The 24,988-nt window shown below is 43.7% G+C and overlaps 1 long non-coding RNA gene across 1 annotated transcript; it reads left to right on the top strand.

Moving 5' to 3' along the window:
* The first annotated feature begins 20,383 nt into the window (after positions 1 to 20,383).
* On the top strand, positions 20,384 to 24,272 carry LOC125536696. Its single transcript, XR_007295199.1, has 2 exons — positions 20,384 to 20,479; positions 23,935 to 24,272. It is a non-coding gene; the product is annotated as an uncharacterized LOC125536696 (long non-coding RNA).
* The last annotated feature ends 716 nt before the right edge of the window (positions 24,273 to 24,988 follow it).

Here is a 24,988-nt window from a genome sequence, read left to right as displayed (position 1 = left end):
CGGCTCAGGCGGGCAGCGCCGCCATTGCCCCTCCCTCCCTGTTGCCACTGCCAAACATCGTCAAGCAAAGCTCGTGTTGGCTAGCGGCGGCGGGAATTTCTCTCGCGTGGGTCGTTGGGGATCAGTCCAGCAAGGCATGGTGTTGCTCTAACGGCAAGGTGGCCTAGGCCATCGCCGACTCTCCCCTAGGTGGCACTGCGCAACACCCGATAGTGCGGCGTGGATCGCGATGGTGGCGGCTTTGGATCCCGGTGACACGACATCCGGCGTGCTCTGCGGCATCTCCCAGGTAACGGCCTTCGGCTTGTCCCATGGCGTACATCGCAACACCGACAAGGCAGCGTAGATCATGACGACATTGGCTTCTGATCCCGGCGACACGACATCAGGTGTGCTATGCGACGTGTCCCAAGCGACGCTCGTCGGGAGGCACAACGGCTGGCGTGCTCGGTGCGTGCATAGTGCTTCAATCGGGAGGCACGATGTTGATCTAGCGACTATTCGCTACTGATCCAGCAATGGTGATTTGCCTTTTGTGATCTTTTGACCATGTTGGCCCTTGGACCAATGGGCCTGGGTAGAGCTCTCTCTGGCGAGGTGGTGTGCTCTGTCGTTGGTGTTTCTAAAGCGGTGGCCACACCACGGATTGCGATGGCCACCGAAAAGTCTTTGTGAGGGTTCCTCTCAGATCCGGTGGTTGCCTTTGGTAGTGAGATGTAAACTATGGACAATGGATTGACACGGAGGGATGGCTGTGCAGCTGCCGGGGTCGCACATCGCATGTAGCTACTGAGATCGTGGAAAAGTGGTGGTGCTACTCGAGCATCCGGTCTCGGGCTCTAGGGTGAAAGCCTATGTTAGACTCGAGTTGTTTATGTACCTGGCAATGATGATGTTTTTACATGATTACCTTATTGAAGACATTGCTCGGATGTACTTAGACTGGTTCTTCAGGGTGAAAAAATAGATTAGGATCCAGTGACGAATGCGCTTGAGCGCCACTCCTTTAAGGTGTTGATGTCGAAGAATCTCGTTGTCCGTGTGATGTCATGAGATGGTTGGTGCCAATGTCATTGTTGTACTTTGCCAACCATGTATTTGATTGTTTTACGGGGGTTTTTCCTCGCGTACGCATAACTTTGGTCTTGTATGAATTTACTATTTGCTGGCATGTTTTTATGTGCGTGCATTTATGTTGGATGTGTGCATCTTAATTGTGCAGAGGTCAGATGTGTGTTTATTGTGTTCTGCATTCTCTTGATGCTCTAATTTGAGCCAATAAAATCCACCATTTACTTTCCTGAGAACATAAATTACCTCCTAGTGTACTTTCACTATGCAGAGATGTATATTCTTGTGAACATGTACATATCCTACAATATGCAATTTTTAGGTTCAAATTTGATCACAGAAGATTGTCAATATATTGTGAAGAAAAATATTGTCAGAATATTACTTTTAAAAGTCTGGCCGACACAATGAACCATTTAGTGCCAACTTTCACTTAATCAACATAGATAGCTTTACTTATTTTAGTTGTAAAAGCTTGAAAGTTTGTATTAATGCAAAACGACATACATTTACAAACAGAAACATAAATATTCTAAGTCCAAAGGATAACAAACTTTTTGACAGCGACGTCCACTTGTGCAGGAAAAAAATGTAGAGCGTGACCAGAAAGCAACGACAATGATGTTACCAGATGAGATTCAGAAGATCTGTAATCCATATAATATACGCGACGCAACTGGTAACTTATGCACTTATCTTCAGTCCTTGACAGTTTAATTACTGTTAATAGGTAAGGCTGGCCCAACAACTAATCCTAGTTAATGAACAATATAAACTGCACATGACGTCCAAAATTATACCTGACGGATATGGACGATGTTGATTCTTTAGCCGGTTAATAATATTGCTAGTGATGCTAGTTTTGTCAACTAAGCAAAGGCATCCGTGAGAGCTCCAAAACACTGAAAGAGACGTGCAAAACTAATATGTACTGCCTCCGTAAACTATCCTAAATATTGCTAGGGAATAGTGTAGTAAAAGATCTTTTAGATCACTAAAAGGGAGTACGTCTGAACATAAACTGTTTTTCAACCAGTTTCTTGAATAATAGCAGAGCTCCTGTCGTATGTAAAAAATGGTAGCTGCTACACATATCCGTTGGCGATTGATGCTTATCTCACTTGTTTAACTAGCCAATGGCAAACTAGTACGAAGAGCTGTACCCATCCTGATGGTTTACTTTGACAATGTCAGAGGAAAAGAACGGAGCGGCACATGCAGCAACAAGCTCGGATTAGGATGAAGTTCCATGTCAGCACGGTTAGAACTTATCCACATCAGTAACAGTATCTGCATGCGATTTTCATGGATCAACCATCGACTGGATGCTGCAGAGAAGACAAGCGACCATAACTGCAGGTCCATATCCAAACCAGGCACCGGCCTCAGGATGAGGAGCCACACCCACTGGATCGAACGAACCAGTGGTCTACTCGCCACCTGTTTCCACGGCTGCCTGCAAAACAATTGGCCATTGAAAATAGCCCATGTTGTCGCAGCGGCTGTATATATACGGCTCGCCTGTCACCTGCCTTCTCCCTCCACACATCAAACACTCCAGAAACGTCACAGTTGAGAGACAGACTTTGAGTTGCAGGTAGTGGAACTGTGGAAGTAGAACTAGCACGTATCTTTTTGAGATCTCTATCTTTTTCAGGGCAAGGAAATGAGGTTTGCAATGGCGAACAAGGCATACATGGCGGTGACTCTGGGCGCGGCCATGGAGCTCAAGGAGCAGGTGGCCAAGCCGTGCTCGGCGGCGGCGAAGCGGGGCCTGCCGGTGGTGGCTGTCCGGTCGTCGGCCGTCAAGGTCGATGGCGTCTCGGTTGCCGCCGAGGAGTCGCTGAGGATGGTCATGTACCTCAGCTGCTGGGGCCCATGTTAGGCTAGGTTGACAAGCTGTAAATACATGACTTTTCTTTTGACACGGGTGAATACATGATCTGGAGTTCTGGCCGAAAGTATCTCGTGATTCTGAGTATCGATCTAACTATTATTGAATTCATACTCCGGCCAATTGCTCCAAAAGTCTAAACTGATGAATATAACTAAACAATATATTTCAATACTTCACCTCAGCTCTAAGCTTCTTTAGTCCTTAAACGTGGGACCGCTGTAGGCCGAAAAAAAAATAATACCATGTTGGCAGAATCTTGAACTGGAGATCACTTGGCTCGAATACCGAACTGATTTCATGCACCAGCCAGTTGTTTTAAAAGTCTGAGCTAATGAAAGAAGACGGACAATAAATGTCAACACTATTACGCTCTCTCGGTATGAAATCCAATTATCTGATCTTTTATTTGTGACTTGTGAGGGGCTCAAAGAAGAAAGAGGTCAAGCAAAGAGAAATTACATCAAGGTTTTGCTTTCTGGTAGAGCCACAACGAGTTAGTACCTCCGGTAGAGGTCAAGCAGGAAAAACTACATTTGAGCATTTTCATTTTGGAGTAGGGTGTTCTCGAGGACGAGCTCCATGGAGCTCTTTAAAAAAAATCAAGTCACATTTTTTTTAGTTTTTAAAATCCTAAAATAATTCTACAAGTTCATATGACCGTACTTTACATGTGTATAAAGTTTGGCAATGAAACATTTTGGTGAGAGCTACACTAAAAAAACAAAGTTATGATTTTCAAAATGGTGAACAGTAATCTATTTCATTTTGAAAGTTTAGACACATGTAGTGTACTACATCCGTATGAAGGTGTGTGATTTTTTAGAATTTTCTGAAACTTCAAAAATATGATTTTTGAAATTTTCAGAAAAAAGAGTTTTATGGTGCTCGTCCTCCATTTAGCATTTTCATTCAGTACTTGGTTATATATCTTCTCATACGATTTTGGATGCACTACTTCTTTGATACATAGGTGAGATGTAGGAGCCCAACTCAGTCCATAAGTTCAGCACTTGAGGGCCATTGATATCTTAGCTGAAATGTTGAACCACTGGTTCGGATGGCTTCTCGAAAGAAGAGCCGAACCAAGAGGAGCTTTTTTAAAAAGAGAAACACGACCCAAGGTCTCTCAAAATGCGTGAACCAGCCTGTGGTTAAATGGTTAGGAAGAAAGTAGTATCCCCTGCCCACCAGAGATCAAGTCCCACACTTGACATTGGTGCTTGCATTTTCCTGGCATTCTTCCGGTCCTTGCGGCGATGTGCGTTCGGTGGGAGAAGACGTTCGGTCGACTACGAAAATGTCTGTGGTGACTTTGTCAATCTCAAAATGATGTGCCGGCTTTGTCTCTAGAAGGTGACCATAGTGGTAGGGTATGCGTGCGTGTGTTCATAGCGATGAATGTATGTGCGTATATATGAACGTCTGCATGTGTACTGTGTTTAAAAAAAGCCCCCCAAAATGTGTGGCTATGTCAAAAGTGATACACCACTTCAAAGAGGATTCGGAAAGAAAAAACATTTACATTCATGTCCTCCTTTTTACAAGAATGGCCCTATATAGAGGCTGAAACTAGATTACAATACAGTCCTATTGCAGCCAACACCTCGCCAGAGTTGCTTCACCATCGACACTCGGGCATAATCCTCACCATCGACATAAGTCTCCATTTCCCTCTTCTTCAGTTGCTTAGTGGCTAATGTAGGAGGGCAAAAGAGACCAACAAACAACCAAACGAGAAGGGGGGATGATAACCAAGATGCAAATGGCGTCATCTGGTTCAAACCTGGTGTTGAAAGACCTATTGGAAAATTTTAGGTGCAAGGTTGGATCCACACCTAAAGTGAGGTTTATCAGCTAATCTATTAAGGCATGTACAATGGTTGATTAGACGGTCTTTTCTTGTGTGTTGCACATTATTTAGTGAAGGCAATAATATATGCATGTTATACAATGTTTCTTTATTAGGAATAAAGTACAAACGTAGACGCACACTCATCCATATACATGTACATAGATATTACCCTTATGAGCACCTTTGAGACACCGAGTAGAAATATTTTGAGACTGATAAAGTCCCCATAGATGCCTCATAATCGACGGGCACACCATACCTACGAAAGAATAGTGTCGAGAAGTCTGAAATATATACAATAAAATGCAACCACACGTATCCAATCTAGGACTTGAATCCGGCTGGGCAGGTTTAACCACAAGGAACCTAGTCATATGAGCTACACTCAGTTTGCTTAAACAATGGATTATCTGTTAGTGTTATCTCTACCATTTAATGCTACAACATCCTAAAATTGAGGGACATGCAAAATTAAAACTAAAAACATGTAAATAAGATAAGACAACATGTACAATGGACAAATGTCTTAGCTTTCTTCATAAGATACCATCTCGTAGCTAAGAGAAGGCAAGACTCTCTCTCTCTCACGCACACACACACCTACTAATTAGTGTCATTAGTGCATCTAGTGCCCCTTGAGGGTTTTGAATGATTTTATGGACGAAACAGTTAAGGAACTAATATGTTTGTGAATATACACAGGTGATAGTCTCCGAGAATTTGGTTTAACAAAGAGTTATGACCCCTAAAAATGGTGTGGATACATTGAAGAACATGGAATGCCCATTTGACGCTAACGAAGTGAGTGAAATATGCCCTAGAGGTAATAATAAAGTTGTTATTTATATTTCCTTATATCATGATAAATGTTTATTATTTATGCTAGAATTGTATTAACCGGAAACTTAGTACATGTGTGAATGCATAGACAAACAGAGTGTCACTAGTATGCCTCTACTTGACTAGCTCATTAATCAAAGATGGTTAAGTTTCCTAACCATGAACAAAGAGTTGTCATTTGATAAACGAGATCACATCAATAGAGAATGATGTGATTGACTTAACCCATCTGTTAGCTTAGCACTATGATCGTTTAGTATATTGCTATTGCTTTCTCCATAACTTATACATGTTCATATGACTATGAGATTATGCAACTCCCGAATACCGGAGGAACACTTAGTGTGCTATCAAACGTCACAACGTAACTGGGTGATCATAAAGATGCTCTACAGGTGTCTCCAATGGTGTTTGTTGAGTTGGCATAGATCGAGATAAGGATTTGTCACTCCGATTGTCGGTGAGGTATCTCTGGGCCCTCTCGGTAATGCACATCACTATAAGCCTTGCAAGCAATGTGACTAATGAGTTAGTTGCGGGATGATGCATTACAGAATGAGTAAAGAGACTTGCCAGTAATGAAATTGAACTAGGTATGATGATACCAACGATTGAATCTCGGGCAAGTAACATACCGATGACAAATGGAACAACGTATGTTGTTATGCGGTTTGACCGATAAAGATCTTCGTAGAGTATGTAGGAACCAATATGAGCATCTAGGTTCCGCTATTGTTTATTGACCGGAGACAAGTCTCGGTCATGTCTGCATAGTTCTCGAACCCGTAGGTCCGCGCGCTTAACGTTTGGTGACGATCGGTATTATGAGTTTATGTGTTTTGATGTACCGAAGATAGTTCGGAGTCCCGGATATGACCATGGACATCACGAGGAGTATCTAAATGGTCGAGACATAAAGATTGATATATTGGACGGCTATATTCGGACACCGGAAGTGTTCCGGGTGATTTTGGAGAAAACCGGAGTGCTGGAGGGTTACCGGACCCCCCCGGGGGAACTAGTGGGCCTAGATGGGCCTTAGTGGAGAGAGAGGGGTGGCCAGGGCAGGCCGCGCGCCCCCTCCTATTGGGGAACGTAGTAATTTCAAAATTTCCCTACGCACACACAAGATCATGGTGATGCATAGCAACGAGAGGGGAGAGTGTTGTCTACGTACCCTCGTAGACCGGAAGCAAAAGCGTTAGCACAACGCGGTTGATGTAGTCGTACGTCTTCACGGCCCGACCAATCAAGCACCGAAACTACGACACCTCCGAGTTCTAGCACACGTTCAGCTCGATGACGATCCCCGGACTCCGATCCAGCAAAGTGTCGGGGAAGAGTTCCGTCAGCACGACGGCGTGGTGACGATCTTGATGTTCTACCGTCGCAGGGCTTTGCCTAAGCACCGCTATAATATTATCAAGGATTATGGTGGAGGGGGGCACCGCACACGGCTAAGAGAACGATCACGAAGATCAACTTGTGTGTATAGAGGTGCCCCCTGCCCCCGTATATAAAGGAGCAAGGGGGGAGGCCGGCCGGCCCTTGGGGCGTGCAGGAGGGGGGAGTCCTCCTCCTAGTAGGAGTAGGACTCCCTTTTCCTAGTCCAACTAGGAAGAGAGAAGGGGAAAGGAAAGAGAGGGAGAGGGAGAGGGGAAGAGGGGCCGCGCCCCCCCTCCCCTAGTCCAATTCGGACTCCTCATGGGAGGGGGCGCGCCACCTCCTGGGCTGCTGCCCTCTCTCTCCCCTCAGGCCCACTAAGGCCCAATACTTCCTCGGGGGGTTCCGGTAACCCTTCCGGCACTCCGGTTTTCTCCGATATCACCCGAAACACTTCCGGTGTCCGAATATAGCCGTCCAATATATCGATCTTTATGTCTCGACCATTTCGAGACTCCTCATCATGTCCGTGATCATATCCGGGACTCCGAGCAACCTTCGGTACATCAAAATATATAAACTCATAATGAAACTGTCATCGTAACGTTAAGCGTGCGCACCCTACGGGTTCGAGAACAATGTAGACATGACTGAGACACGTCTCCGGTCAATAACCAATAGCGGAACCTGGATGCTCATATTGGCTCCTACATATTCTACGAAGATCTTTATCGGTCAGACCGCATAACAACATACGTTGTTCCCTTTGTCATCGGTATGTTACTTGCCCGAGATTCGATCGTCGGTATCTCAATACCTAGTCCAATCTCGTTATCGGCAAGTCTCTTTACTCGTTTCGTAATACATCATCTCGCAGCTAACTCATTAGTTGCATTGCTTGCAAGGCTTAAGTGATGTGCATTACCGAGAGGGCCCAGAGATACCTCTCCGACAATCGGAGTGACAAATCCTAATCTCGAAATACGCCAACCCAACATGTACCTTTGGAGACACCTATAGAGCACCTTTATAATCACCCAGTTACGTTGTGACGTTTGGTAGCACACAAAGTGTTCCTCCGGCAAACGGGAGTTTCATAATCTCATAGTCACAGGAACATGTATAAGTCATGAAGAAAGCAATAGCAACATACTAAACGATCGGGTGCTAAGCTAATGGAATGGGTCATGTCAATCACATCATTCTCCTAATGATGTGATCCCGTTAATCAAATAACAACACATGTCTATGGTTAGGAAACATAACCATCTTCGATTAACGAGCTAGTCAAGTAGAGGCATACTAGTGACGTTTAGTTTGTCTATGTATTCACACAAGTATTATGTTTCCGGTTAATAAAATTCTAGCATGAATAATAAACATTTATCATGATATAAGGAAATAAATAATAACTTTATTATTGCCTCTAGGGCATATTTCCTTCAGTCTCCCACTTGCACTAAATTCAATAATCTAGATTACACAGTAATGATTCTAACACCCATGGAGCCTTGGTGCTGATCATGTTTTGCTTGTGGAAGAGGCTTAGTCAACGGGTCTGCTACATTCAGATCCGTATGTATCTTGCAAATCTCTATGTCTCCCACCTGGACTAGATCCCGGATGGAGTTGAAGCGTCTCTTGATGTCTTTGGTTCTCCTGTGAAATCTGGATTCCTTTGCCAAGGCAATTGCACCAGTATTGTCACAAAAGATTTTCATTGGATCCGATGCACTAGGTATGACACCTAGATCGGATATGAACTCCTTCATCCAGACTCCTTCGTTTGCTGCTTCCGAATCAGCTATGTACTCCGCTTCACATGTAGATCCCGCCACGACGCTTTGTTTAGAACTGCACCAACTGACAGCTCCACCGTTTAATGTAAATACGTATCCGGTAGAATCGTTCGTATCAGTGTCAAAGCTTGCATCAATGTAACCATTTACGATGAGCTCTTTGTCACCTCCATATACGAGAAACATATCCTTAGTCCTTTTCAGATATTTCAGGATGTTCTTGACCGCTGTCCAGTGATCCACTCCTTGATTACTTTGGTACCTCCCTGCTAGACTTATAGCAAGACACACATCAGGTCTGGTACACAGCATTGCATACATGATAGAGCCTATGGCTGAAGCATAGGGATCATCTTTCATTTTCTCTCTATCTTCTGCAGTGGTCGGGCATTGAGTCTTACTCAACTTCACACCTTGTAACACAGGCAAGAATCCTTTCTTTGCTTGATCCATTTTGAACTTCTTCCAAACTTTGTCAAGGTATGTGCTTTGTGAAAGTCCAATTAAGCGTCTTGATCTATCTCTATATATCTTAATGCCCAATATGTAAGCAGCTTCACCGAGGTCTTTCATTGAAAAACTCTTATTCAAGTATCCATTTATGCTATCCAGAAATTCTATATCATTTCCGATTAGTAATGTGTCATCCACATATAATATCAGAAATGCTATAGAGCTCCCACTCACTTTCTTGTAAATACAGGCTTCTCCAAAAGTCAGTACAAAACCAAATGCTTTTATCACACTATCAAAGCGTTTATTCCAACTCCGAGAGGCTTGCACCAGTCCATAAATGGATCGCTGGAGCTTGCACACTTTGTTAGTTCCCTTTGGATCGACAAAACCTTCCGGTTGCATCATATACAACTCTTCTTCCAGAAATCCATTCGGGAATGCAGTTCTGACATCCATCTGCCAAATTTCATAATCATAAAATGCGGCAATTGCTAACATGATTCAGACAGATTTAAGCATCACTATGGGTGAGAAGGTCTCATCATAGTCAATCCCTTGAACTTGTCGAAAACCTTTTGCGACAAGTCGAGCTTTGTAGACAGTAACATTACCGTCAGCGTCAGTCTTCTTCTTGAAGATCCATTTATTCTCAATTGCTTGCCGATCATTGGGCAAGTCAACCAAAGTCCACACTTTGTTCTCATACATGGATCCCATCTCAGATTTCATGGCTTCAAGCCATTTTGCGGAATCTGGGCTCACCATCGCTTCTTCATAGTTCGCAGGTTCATCATGATCTAGTAGCATGGCTTCCAGAACAGGATTACCGTACCACTCTGGTGCGGATCTTACTCTGGTTGATCTACGAGGTTCAGTAGTAACTTGTTCCGAGGTTTCATGATCATCATCATTAACTTCCTCACTAATTGGTGTAGGTGTCACAGAAACCGGTTTCTGTGATGTACTACTTTCCAATAAGGGAGCAAATATAGTTACCTCATCAAGTTCTACTTTCCTCCCACTCACTTCTTTTGAGAGAAACTCTTTCTCTAGAAAGGATCCATTCTTAGCAACAAATGTCTTGCCTTCGGATCTATGATAGAAGGTGTACCCAACTGTCCCCTTTGGGTATCCTATGAAGACACATTTCTCCAATTTGGGTTCGAGCTTATCAGGTTGAAGTTTTTTCACATAAGCATCGCAGCCCCAAACTTTTAGAAACGACAACTTTGGTTTCTTGCCAAACCACAGTTCATAAGGCGTCGTCTCAACGGATTTTGATGGTGCCCTATTTAACGTGAATGTGGCCGTCTCTAAAGCATAACCCCAAAACGATAGCGGTAAATCTGTAAGAGACATCATAGACCGTACCATATCAAGTAAAGTATGATTACGACGTTCGGACACACCATTACGCTGTGGTGTTCCGGGTGGCGTGAGTTGCGAAACTATTCCACATTGTTTCAAATGTAGACCAAACTCGTAACTCAAATATTCTCCTCCACGATCAGATCGTAGAAACTTTATTTTCTTGTTACGATGATTTTCAACTTCACTCTGAAATTCTTTGAACTTTTCAAATGTTTCAGACTTATGTTTCATTAAGTAGATATACCCATATCTGCTTAAATCATCTGTGAAGGTGAGAAAATAACGATATCCACCACGAGCTTCAACATTCATTGGACCACATACATCTGTATGTATGATTTCCAACAAATCTGTTGCTCTCTCCATAGTACCGGAGAACGGTGTTTTAGTCATCTTGCCCATGAGGCACGGTTCGCAAGTACCAAGTGATTCATAATCAAGTGGTTCCAAAAGTCCATCAGTATGGAGTTTCTTCATGTGCTTTACACCGATATGACCTAAACGGCAGTGCCACAAATAAGTCGCACTATCATTATCAACTCTGCATCTTTTGGCTTCAACATTATGAATATGTGTATCACTACTATCGAGATTCATCAAAAATAGACCACTTTTCAAGGGTGCATGACCATAAAAGATATTACTCATATAAATAGAACAACCATTATTCTCTGATTTAAATGAATAACCGTCTCGCATCAAACAAGATCCAGATATAATGTTCATGCTTAACGCTGGCATCAAATAACAATTATTTAGGTCTAATACTAATCCCGATGGTAGATGTAGAGGTAGCGTGCCGACTGCGATCACATCGACTTTGGAACCATTTCCCACACGCATCGTCATCTCGTCCTTCGCCAGTGTTCGCTTAATCCGTAGTCCCTGTTTCGAGTTGCAAATATTAGCAACAGAACCAGTATCAAATACCCAGGTGCTACTGTGAGCTCTAGTAAGGTACACATCAATAACATGTATATCACATATACCTTTGTTCACCTTGCCATCCTTCTTATCCGCCAAATACTTGGGGCAGTTCCGCTTCCAGTGACCAGTCTGCTTGCAGTAAAAGCACTCAGTTTCAGGCTTAGGACCAGACTTGGGTTTCTTCTCCTGAGCAGCAACTTGCTTGCTGTTCTTCTTGAAGTTCCCCTTCTTCTTCACCTTGCCCTTTTTCTTGAAACTAGTGGTCTTGTTGACCATCAACACTTGATGCTCCTTCTTGATTTCTACCTCCGCAGTTTTTAGCATTGTGAAGAGCTCGGGAATTGTTTTATCCATCCCTTGTATATTATAGTTCATCATGAAGCTCTTGTAGCTAGGTGGAAGTGATTGGAGAATTCTGTCAATGACGCAATCATCCGGAAGATTAACTCCCAGTTGAATCAAGTGATTATTATACCCAGACATTTTGAGTATATGCTCACTGACAGAACTGTTCTCCTCCATCTTGCAGCTATAGAACTTGTTGGAGACTTCATATCTCTCAATCCGGGCATTTGCTTGAAATATTAACTTCAACTCCTAGAACATCTCATATGCTCCATGACGTTCAAAACGTCGTTGAAGTCCCGGTTCTAAGCCGTAAAGCATGGCACACTGAACTATCGAGTAGTCATCAACTTTACTCTGCCAAACGTTCTTAACGTTGTCAGCAGCATCTGCAGCAGGCCTGGCACCCAGCAGTGCTTCTAGGACGTAATTCTTCTCTGCAGCAATAAAGATAATCCTCAAGTTATGGACCCAGTCCGTGTAATTGCTACCATCATCTTTCAACTTTGCTTTCTCAAGGAACGCATTAAAATTCAACGGAACAACAGCACGGGCCATCTATCTACAATTAAACATAAACAAGCAAGATACTATCAGGTACTAAGTTCATGATAAATTTAAGTTCAATTAATCATATTACTTAAGAACTCCCACTTAGATAGACATCCCTCTTATCATCCACGTGATCACGTGATCCAAATCAACTAAACCACAACCGATCATCACGTGAAATGGAGTAGTTTTCAATGGTGAACATCACTATGTTGATCATATCTACTATATGATTCACGCTCGACCTTTCAGTCTCAGTGTTCCGAGGCCATATCTGCATATGCTAGGCTCGTCAAGTTTAACCCGAGTATTCTGCGTGTGTAAAACTGTCTTGCACCCATTGTAGATGGACGTAGAGCTTATCACACCCGATCATCACGTGGTGTCTGGGCACGACGAACTTTGGCAACTGTGCATACTCAGGGAGAACACTTTTATCTTGAAATTTAGTGAGAGATCATCTTATAATGCTACCGTCAATCAAAGCAAGATAAGATGCATAAAAGATAAACATCACATGCAATCAATATAAGTGATATGATATGGCCATCATCATCTTGTGCTTGTGATCTCCATCTCCGAAGCATCGTCATGATCACCATCGTCACCGGCGCGACACCTTGATCTCCATCGTAGCATCGTTGTCGTCTCGCCAATCTTATGCTTCTACGACTATCGTTACCGCTTAGTGATAAAGTAAAGCATTATAGGGCGATTGCATCGCATACAATAAAGCGACAACCATATGGCTCCTGCCAGTTACCGATAACTCGGTTACAAAACATGATCATCTCATACAATAAAATTGGGACATTTACATCTATGCCACTAATTTGCGCCCACTCTCAGATTTACCCCTAATTTCAAAGCCTGCTCAAATTTGCCCCTCCGCAGTTAGGTGCACTTACAGAAATACCCTTCTGTGTCGTTACCGTCCGGTCAAAGCAGGTCAAAGGGCTTTGACCATCCTGAAAAAAATAGCAAAAAAATTCTAAAAAATCTGAAAATTTGTGGGATCAAAGATACTCAGGTTTGCAAGGTGCGTGAAAAGTTTTGTGCTGTTTGTACATTCCAGGAGCTCATGTCAGAGGAAAAACAATAAATATGTAAGCCTGTGAACAGTAAATTCAAAAAATAGCAAGAAAATTAAAAAAAATATGAATTTTTTTGGCATCAAAGAGGCGCGAGTCTGCAAGCTGCATGCAAATTTTTGTTGTTTTTGGACATTGAAGGGGCTTGTGGAGAAAAAAAAAATTGGCTCGGGAAAAAACTTGGAAAAAATGACTATTTTCTTTTTTCTTGCTAGAGCTCCTCGCATGTCATTTGATCACAAAAACTTGCAAGCACCTTGTGCACCCAAGCCACTTTGATGCCAAAAAAAATCATATTTTTTTAATTTTTCTTGCTATTTTATTTCAAATTTATTGTTCACAAGCGTGCAGATTAACTGTTTTTTCTCGCCACGAGCTCCTGGAATGTCCAAATAGCACGAAAATTTGCACACACCTTGGGCACATGAGTATCTTCGATCTCACAAAAATTTAGATTTTTTTAGATTTTTTTTGCTATTTTTTTTAGGACGGTCAAAGCTGTTTGACCGGACGGTAACGGCGTAGAAGGGCATTTCTATAAGGGCACCTAACGGCGGAGGGGCAAATTTGAGCAGGCTTTCGAATTAGGGGTATATCTGATTAGGTGGTTCGAGTTAGGGACAGAAATGCAAATGGCCCAATAAAATTTAGCATCATTTCTTGACCATATCACATCACAACATGCCCTGCAAAAACGAGTTAGACGTCCTCTACTTTGTTTGTTGCAAGTTTTACGTGGCTGCTACGGGCTTAAGCAAGAACCAATCTTACCTACGCATCAAAACCACAACTATAGTTTGTCAAGTTGGTGCTGTTTTAACCTTCGCAAGGACCGGGCGTAGCCACACTCAGTTCAACTAAAGTTGGAGAAACTGACACCCGCCAGCCACCTGTGTGCAAAGCACGTCGGTAGAACCAGTCTCGCGTAAGCGTACGTGTAATGTCGGTCCGGGCCGCTTCATCCAACAATACCGCCGAACCAAAGTATGACATGCTGGTAAGCAATATGACTTATATCGCCCACAACTCACTTGTGTTCTACTCGTGCATATAACATCAACACATAAAACCTAGGCTCGGATGCCACTGTTGGGGAACGTAGTAATTTCAAATTTTCCCTACGCACACGCAAGATCATGGTGATGCATAGCAACGAGAGGGGAGAGTGTTGTCTACGTACCCTCGTAGACCGGAAGCGGAAGCGTTAGCACAACGCAGTTGATGTAGTCGTACGTCTTCAGGGCCCGACCGATCAAGCACCGAAACTACGACACCTCCGAGTTCTAGCACACGTTCAACTTGATGACGATCCCCGGACTCTGATCCAGCAAAGTGTCGGGGAAGAGTTCTGTCAGCACGACGGCGTGGTGACGATCTTGATGTTCTACCGTCGCAGGGCTTCGCCTAAGCACCGCTACAATATTATCGAGGATTATGGTGGAGGGGGGCACCACACATGGCTAAGAGAACGATCATGAAGATCAACTTGTGTGTATAGAGGTGCCCCCTGCCCCCGTATATAAAGGAGCAAGGGGGGAGGCCGGCCGTCCCTTGGGGCGTGCCAAGGAGGGGGGAGTCCTCCTCCTAGTAGGAGTAGGACTCCCTTTTCCTAGTCCAACTAGGAAGAGAGAAGGGGAAAGGAAAGAGAGGGAGAGGGAGAGGGAAAGAGGGGCCGCGCACCCCTCCCCTAGTCCAATTCAGACTCCTCATGGGAGGGGGCGCGCCACCTCCTGGGCTGCTGCCCTCTCTCTCCCCTCGGGCCCACTAAGGCCCAATACTTCCTCGGGGGGTTCCGGTAACTCTTCCGGCACTCCGGTTTTCTCCGAAATTATCCGAAACACTTCCGGTGTCCGAATATAGCCGTCCAATATATCGATCTTTATGTCTCGACCATTTCGAGACTCCTCGTCATGTCCGTGATCATATCCGGGACTCCGAACAACCTTCGGTACAATAAAATATATAAACTCATAATGAAACTGTCATCGTAACGTTAAGTGTGCGGACCTTAGGGGTTCGAGAACAATGTAGACATGACCGAGACACGTCTCCGGTCAATAACCAATAGCGGAACCTGGATGCTCATATTGGCTCCTACATATTCTACGAAGATCTTTATCGGTCAGACCGCATAACAACATACGTTGTTCCCTTTGTCATCGGTATGTTACTTGCCCGAGATTCGATCGTCGGTATCTCAATACCTAGTTCAATCTCATTATTGGCAAGTCTCTTTACTCGTTCCGTAATACATCATCTCACAGCTAACTCATTAGTTGCATTGCTTGCAAGGCTTAAGTGATGTGCATTACCGAGAGGGCCCAGAGATACCTCTCTGACAATCGGAGTGACAAATCCTAATCTCGAAATACGCCAACCCAACATGTACCTTTGGAGACACCTGTAGAGCACTTTTATAATCACCCAGTTATGTTGTGACGTTTGGTAGCACATAAAGTGTTCCTCTGGCAAACGGGAGTTGCATAATCTCATAGTCAAAGGAACATGTATAAGTCATGAAGAAAGCAATAGCAACATACTAAATGATCGGGTGCGAAGCTAATGGAATGGGTCATGTCAATCACATCATTCTTCTAAAGATGTGATCCCGTTAATCAAATGACATCACATGTCTATGGTTAGGAAACATAACCATCTTCGATTAACGAGCTAGTCAAGTAGAGGCATACCAGTGACGTTTAGTTTGTCTATGTATTCACACAAGTATTATGTTTCCGGTTAATACAATTCTAGCATGAATAATAAACATTTATCATGATATAAGGAAATAAATAATAACTTTATTATTGCCTCTAGGGCATATTTCCTTCACTTCCCCCTTGAGTCCGAATTGGACTAGGAGGAGGGTGGCGCCCCCCCCCCCCTTTCCTTCCCCCCCCCCCCCCCCCCCCCCCCCTAGTAGAAACTACTAGGAAAGGAGGGACCCTACTCCTACTAGGAGGAGGATTCCTCCCCTCCTTGGTGCGCCCTAGGGCCGGCCGGCCTTCCCCCTTACTCCTTTATATACGGGGGCAGGGGGCACCCTAGAACACACAACAAACATCTGTCTTAGCCGTGTGCGGTGCCCCCCTCCACCATAATCCACCCCGGTCAAATCTTCATAGTGCTTAGGCAAAGCCCTGCGCCGGTAAATTCATCATCATCGTCATCACGCCGTCGTGCTCACGAAACTCTCCCTCGACACTTAGCTGGATCGAGAGTTCGTGGGACGTCACCGACCCGAACGTGTGTAGATCACGGAGGTGCCATACTTTTGGTACTAGGATCGTTCGGATCGCGAAGTCGTACGACTACATCAACCACGTTGTCATAACGATTCCGCTTACGGTCTACGAGGGTACGTGGACTACACTCTCCCCTCTCGTTTCTATGCATCACCATGATAGATCTTGCGTGTGCGTAGGATTTTTTTTTGAAATTACTGCGTTCCCCAACACGAAGTTCATTGACAAATGTGAAGCAAAAGATTGGACTTTTGTTTACTAGTTTTTACTTCTATCTGAGTAAATAGGACAAACATATTATTAAGAGGGGTCTAAGTGAAAGTTAGATTCAACTCTTCTAATGTGTGCTCAATCCAAACCTAAATCTTCGAGTGAAGAATTTGAGAGTTCAAATATGAGTTCATTTGGCTTCGAAGTCCGAGATGTAATTCTTCGGGACCCATTAGTTCAATGCCTCGCTGAAGCTGGATGTCTTGCGTGGCAAGACAATCCACATGAGTGGCCTGTTTAGAAACTGATAGTTAGCCATGTGTTATCTTGACGTTGTGAGTGAGCCTCCAATAGTCATATCATCCCTAGAGCTTGCTCCATCGGTTATAAATAGCCACCCTACATCAACCTTGCCGGTCATACAGTGATACGACTGCACGCGGCGGGTGGTGGGCCAAGTTTCTACCACGCCGCAACATCCCGAATAGGTTTTCTTCAAGTGCACAAAGTATGTGCTTGTTTTGATTCGGTTGTACACCGGATTCGGCGCAATTTCGGTAGCTCATTGCTTGCTCAAAATTGTGTGTAGGAGGGATGCAAGTTTTGGTATTGGGAAGAAAACATTGATCTGTTGATAGCACAAAAGTTGATAGATGTCTGTGCGCTCATTGTTAAAATCGAAGCTAGAGATCAGACTAGAGGTGAGATTAGATGCGAAGCAACATCTACTTCTTTAGAATCAAAGAAGAAAGAAGTGTCCAAGATCGAGAAGCCGCAGATCAACAATGAAGACATAGAGAAGATATTAATCCAACTAGTGGGAGTAGTTAAGAAAATTGAATATATTTTGAAATGTCTAATTGTGGTTCTTGCTTTCTTAGTCTTGCTCTCGTGGCAAAGAATTGGTGAATTATGTACTCCAATGTCGTTGAATGAAATAAAGAAGCAAAGAAATGTGTTTCGGTGGCCGAAAATGAAATGCAACTATTTTTTACTCCGTCATATATAGGGGATCGGCTAGGTCCGACGAAATTTTAGTTGAGTATATATACTCCACTAAGCTTTTACTCCGCCGGATACTCCGCTATTTTTAGGGGATCGGTTAGAAATGCCCTTAGAATGTACCATCACTAAATACAAAGGAGTCACGAGACTTGCGGGATATAATTATAATTGGTGAACATGAATTGGTGGATTATTAATCATTTACTAGATTCACTAGCCTCTAATCGTAACCATACATATTTCATGCGAGCTATCAATTTTGTCAGTGGCAATGCAACATCCTCAAATCATCGCCTTGACAAGGGTTGGCAACATTCCCCACTTTGGAGAGGCACTACTGACTTGAGTGTATACTATTGCTTGGTAGCAAGAGTCACCAAGTCAAAAGCAGATGGAGTCATGGATTATTTTTATTGTAATGCAAGAGATTACTGCAACAAACATTATCTTGCTCATATGAATCCCCCACAAGAGTTAACTCTTCTAATTTGCTCTGTCATCCAGTCCAAAATTGATTTCATGGAGTATATACAACAGCCATGCTAATTTGCTACCAAACCATGAACATCTACGCAGATTGTTTCAAATTTAGCAATCTTGAGTTAACATCTTGTTGTTTACGCAAATGTTGTTGACTTAAAACAACCATACATACTCTAATGATCACTTTTGTTTTATTTTTCAAGTGATCATCTAATTGACGGGTTTCTAATTGCATGGTGATGCCAGTGCCTCTGTTAGGGTTAATATTGGGGATTCAAGGAGTAGTGTATGGAAAGTTAGTCATCATGAGAGCACTGATGCGTGCCGTACTTCAATGTTACAACGAGTCCAAAAAATGTTGTGTGATGCTCCCTTCTGCTGGCGTAAGAGATGCCGAAGAGGAGTAGAGGCATAGATATTTAACCATAGAGTTATAAGGTTCCTACCCTATCTGAAGTTTCCAGGGAACATGTTTTCCCTACTGGTGCAAAAAAATAAGTGGTCCAACAACCTGAGATGAGAAGTCTGTTCCACATAGATAATTTCTTCTTGATCTTCACTGATCTTGTCCGTTGGAGGCTTAGACATGGTTGGATTAGCTCAAGAGCATTGTATCTTTATTAGTTGTTTGTGGTGCTTGGAGCACCAGATCTATAATACCTAAATAGTTGATCTCCACTATCTTATTTCTATTGATATACAAGCTATCCACATCATCAATCAACATGCAGCCACTCATCTCACTCCACCTCATTAGTCTAGCCACATCATCTTATTTTTGTGATGATTTAATTTCTCTTCTGTCCGCTTCACGTTTTTTAATTAAATTAGAGGCAACCTCGGTGAGTCACGTTCCCGAGCCGCATACTACTGCGTTGTCTCGCATGCCCGTATGACTCGTGATCTTGCGACGGCTCATATGTTCTGGAACTAACGCAAGCATCCGAAGAGACATAATTGATCGCCTCTCCAAATCATGGCAAGTGCCTCAACATCGCATCCTCATCCCCTTTCAAATCTTGCTCGACGCAGAAGGGATAGGAGGAGGATATAGAAGGAGTGGCCGCGGGCAGGGGATGGGAGGATCGCATCTCCCCAACGTGCTGTCGCAGCAGCATCTGAGCTTGCTGTCGATGTCGCCCATCTGCATAGCGCGGCGTCTGGAAACAGCGGCCACCTGTGTGCTCCCCGTCCGGCCTCTGAGTACCGCCGGCCGCCGGGCGCGTCCCCATGGCTGGGACGGGGGACCAACTCGAGTCCATCGACATGTGGGGAGTTCTGATGAAACGAGATTTGCGTTGTTGCCGACTGCCGTCCAACTACAGTCTCCTATCGAGTCCATTCTCCCATTTGCAGAGGTAAAGTTCAACCTTATTCGTCATCCCTTAACACCATGCTCCGACCCCAAATTCTTATATCCCAAGCCTTAAAAATCTTCTCAGGATATATGTGTGCTACAGCCAGCAATCCCAATCTATAAGGCTAATCAAGCCCAAAATAGAGGTGTCTCCACATCAATTTTTAGCAGATCGAACTGCCGGCGTACTTGATGACGCCACCCGAGGCACTGTAGCGGACTGGTGACACTGCCGTTTGAGTTCTCCGCACTTCAATGTCAGGCAAGTCATCCCAAACATTAGCTCACATGCTTTCTTCTTGGATCTACTATGCGTCTGAGGTCTTTCTTAACTGAATTTGTTTGACGTATATGAGCCAAAATATGAGGTTTCTCTTAGCATAAACAGAGGCGATGTAAAGTCTTCTACCTTTTATAAGCATCAGGATGCACGTGTTTTTTATGTTCGAATGTCGTTTCTTATTTAGGGAACTTATTCTTCCTCATCCCGCTTTTTCAGTCCCCATTTGGACATTTCCCACCTGATGTTGCATTGCAGTTTCATGTTGGGATGGAAGGCTAACTCTCTGTCCTCTGATCTTATAGATGAGAATACGTAAGTTAAGTCTTTATGGTGCATGGCATTTGTAATTCTTTTTAATTCCAATTGAAAAAAAATATTTACAGTTATTTTAAAGTACATTCAGTATAATTTACAATGGTGTGCACATAGACAGAGTTCTTTATATACAGCTGATGCCACATACGTAATATTGATTGCTAGCTAATTTTTATGGCCTCTTACTACCCACTGGAGGTAAACTCATATTCCACCTTTTTGTTAGCAACATCGCATTATTTTTACATGGATCGCAGTATTGTGCATTGCTAAAGAGAACAAATTACCTTGGCAAAATTTCATTCAACCAAATCGCATTAAAATATATAGCAACAAATTCCCGCAGCAACGCGCGGGGTATCATCTAGTTTCAGAAATGACTTGGTCTAATATGTTTATATGAAACTTAAAGGCGTATAATTTGATTATATTTTGAGTCATAGGGGTCAATTAAATGTTGTCGGAGGGGAGTCACCCCTTTTCCAAAAAAAATAGGGGTCAATATGTTGTTGGATAGCGGTGGAGTTTTGATATCATCACATTGTGGTACATATTTTACCAAGTTTCATGCAATAGGGTAAACGGTTTGAGAGCAACCATCCAAGAATGAAAGAGGACATATATTGTGTTTATCTATTTGCTGGTTTTACTTGCATGTTGTTTACTCCTCCTAAGAGTGATTGTTGTTTATGGTCATGACAAGTTTGCAACTTTGTGTGTGTGTGTGGTGGTGGTGGTGGTGGTGGGGGGGGGGGGGGGGGGGGGGGGGGGGGGGGGGGGGGGGGGGGGGGGGGTGAGTTGTAAGGACAACTTCATTGCATCCAATTTGATAATAGGATTATAGTGGACCGATTGTCCTACGACAGTTACTCTTTGCCCATAGGGTATTTTTCATGTAAGACCCACTTTGATTCGCACGATTCTCAAACATATGAATAGGCAAAATATAGGATTAAAGTGACATGCACATTTGAATCCTATAAGATTAGCATGGAGTGCTCGACGTCACAGAAAAAGAAAGGAATCGTAAAGGGAGGTTGAAGTGGATGCTAGATTTCTAATGAAATACAATACACGTGATTCATTTGGGAAAAATCCTATATGGTCCAATCATATGATCAAAACCTAACATAGCACATCTATAAAATATAAATAGGCTATGCTCCTAATTTTGGAGCTCTCTTATTCAATTGAGGTGTTCTATTTGGTCGTGGTTCACAATTTTGACTAGATCAATGACTTTGATTGTGGTTGTTTTGAATTTGGTTCATAGTTTTTATTCAATTCAGGTGTTAAAATTCGGATATGGTTCACAATTTTGACTGGGTCAATGGTTTTGATTAAGGTGTCCAATTTTGAATTTGGTTCATGATTTTAACCGAGTCAATGAGTTCTCAAATCTATCGGCAATGGTCAGCCTATAAAAACATATGACCCTTTCAGCATCTGAAAAAAAATCATAAACATGCAACATTGTACCACTAATATAGTACATGCGCTTAACATCACAAGAAATTTTTCAAAATACATGTAGGTTGCTTAATACAGAATCACACCTCTAGAACAAGCCCACCAAAACACCACATTACTAAAAAAAGAGAAAACATACACTATCATCACCCTCACGCATGCATCAAACCAATTTTTTTGTATGAAGTTCCGACAACACAAAGGGCAAAACAAAGCGTACACAACCCTTCTAGTATTCTTATGGATTCTGACCCTAAAAAATTCTATAGAATCCTTTTGAGTCAAAGTACCTCTGAATTGGTGTCTCTCGTATGCATGTGTTTTAAGCCTGTTCATTTCCCTTCGTCGAATCTACTCTCAAAGTGTACTGGTACAAGTTGAGATGTTGGACATACTCTCGACTAGGACCAATTATTGTGTCCCGTGGTAGTAAAACCGGAGAATTGCCATGTCAACTACTGCTACTACCTCCGTCATGGTTTAGAAGTCGCGCTTGAAAATTTTCTGGGACCTAGATGGTTATCTATTGGTTATGAGATGGGCTAAAAAATAGCATTCACACTACGCATGCATATAGAAATAGTATATCGAAGTACTAATTAGCTATTAGAAATAAATGCAATGCATCCTAAACCTTGTCTATTATGGAAACACACGCAAATTTAACTGTGCCTTTTAAACCGTGATGGAGGGAGTACTACTATCGTCGTATAGTACCACCAAACGCGGGATTACTGTAGTGATAAGATCCAGTTTGAGACCAATTATTGTTGTCTCCGATAAAAGATGAGCAAATTACCATGTGAAGTCTCACCATGATTTGTCGCAAAGGAAAACTCTCAACCACGATTCCGTTGTACGACTACTCCAGTAAACAAACAAAGTGCGGGGGAAGTGGACAAGAGTGGATAGTATAAGAGAATACAAAGGCGACAAAGCAGGCGGAGCCCACGGCCAGCCATGGGAAACGATGAGTCACCACTGCCCCCGGCGATAAGCCTCGACACCTGTAGCTGACCCACGGAGCTGGGTCCCTCACGGCCATGCCGCCCCATTTCTCCCGCGACAATATCGCACCACCGCACACTGATAAGACCGAAACCAGCAGCCACGAAACCATCAGACGCAATGACCAAAACCGCCCTCGCTCGGGCTACAAATACCGGCCCTTCTTCCCCATTCTCACACCTCCAGAGCTAGCAGTGCACAGCACAGAGAAGAGAGCGAAGCGAGCTGAGAACAGAGTAGGAGGACTTTGGAAACGAACCGATCGGGTAGAATTTTAAGATGAGCCGTGTGTGGGTGGCAGCGACGGTGGCCGCCGTGCGGGCGCAGAGGGAGAGGGCGGCGGGGGCGGGGTCGCGGGACCGGCTTGCCGGGCTCGCTCCCCAGGCCGCCGCGCTCGGGGCAGCGCGGGCCGTCGCCGACGACGGCCGGAGGCAGGCCGGCGCCGATGAGTCGCTCCGCAAGGCCATGTACCTCAGCTGCTGGGGCCCGAGCTGATCACGACGCCGCACCGGCCCTCGCGGGGACGGATGGAGCGACATGTGGGTTTTGTGGGGCCTCGATGGGCTTGAGCTTGGGCCGGGCGCACTTGGGTAGCAGCAATCATGTCTCGTCACAGTATGTTTCTGGTTGGAAGGGGGAACAAACATGTGCAAACCTTTGGAAATTGTTGATGGTGGATGTACTGTACATACAAATGCTAGTACTTCTTGTACATATTTCATGAAATTAATTGGAAAACGGGATGGTTTCAGCTTACGCTGGTGGCAAACAGGTGTCCCTTAGCAGCATTGGGGTCGTAGCATATTTGGATGCATCATGCACTTGATCCAACGTCCTGCGCCCTGCCTTGATCTATTTCAGAAACTTGAAACTCTGTAGCGCAACTGAAGCAAAAATATCTCCCCATAAACCTTTTTCCAGAGTCTATAACATTTTGGAGATATTAACACATTTCCTAAAAATATTTTTAACAGTGGCACAACGACGATGACAAGTCCGACAGTGGCTAACAGCGGATGGCGGCCGGCGGCGTGACAGTTAGCGGCCGCGCCGTGGCCGTGTGGTGGGTGTGGTGAGCTGATGAGACGAGACACTTTTTGGCCTGGTTTGGAGGAATTTTTGGAGGAATTTCATAGAAATTCTAGAGGATATGATTTTTATAAAATTTATTTAGAGCTTTTTGGTTCATAGGAATTGATTCCTATTTCTACATAGGATTGGTTTCTATCCTTCACATTTTATAAAAAAATAAAAATGAGCCTAGGCTTAATAAAAAGATTCTTTTGGTGTCAATCAAATGACATCTTTTTTCTATTCCTACTCATACTTATAAGATTTGAGATATATGTCATCTCATTTCTTACAAGATTCCTGTTCCTACAATAGTTCTATCATATGAACCAAAAGAGGCCTTATGGAATCCTTATTTTCCCCGTAGACGAGGGGAAAGTTTGGAAGGATTTATGAAATTTCTAAAGAAAGGAAGGTTCTTTACACTATGATTATTCTATGAATACGAAAACTATTAAGATGCTCCTGTATCACCATGATTTGTTCGGGGTCGATAAAAATTTCTGCACAATGAAACAAAGCCGTGGACCGGTTGATAGGCCCCCGGTTCACGTGGCTTCACGTGACGCCGGTCGCTCCGTCTCGACGGGTGTGGGACAGTGAGTGGTGTCTCGATGCGAGGGCGAGCAGGGCTGTCCCTCTCGCAAAAGGCACGCTAGTGTGGCGTGTCAGCTTGGAAGCTGGTGTACCGGCGCCAGGCAACGTCTCGGTACAGTGGACTTGGATTTCTTTTTTTTAGGGCAGTTTTTTTTGAGCGACTGAGGGCAGCTACAGTGGACTTGTTTTTTTGGGGTACAGGACTTGGTGGTAGTCGATCGGGGCGGCTTTGGCCCGGCAGCAAGGAGACCCCACTGCCCCTGGGAAACACTCTTGTTTTTTTTCTTGGAGAAAAGGGAAACACTCTTGTCGTCTTTTTTTTTGAACAAAAACATTCTTGTAGTCTTGTGGCCTTGCTCC

Source organism: Triticum urartu, chromosome 2 (assembly GCF_003073215.2).
Source record: "Triticum urartu cultivar G1812 chromosome 2, Tu2.1, whole genome shotgun sequence".
Classification (NCBI taxonomy): Eukaryota; Viridiplantae; Streptophyta; class Magnoliopsida; order Poales; family Poaceae; genus Triticum; species Triticum urartu.
Note: the sequence above shows the minus strand (reverse complement) of the source record. Positions and strands in the feature narration are given on the sequence as shown.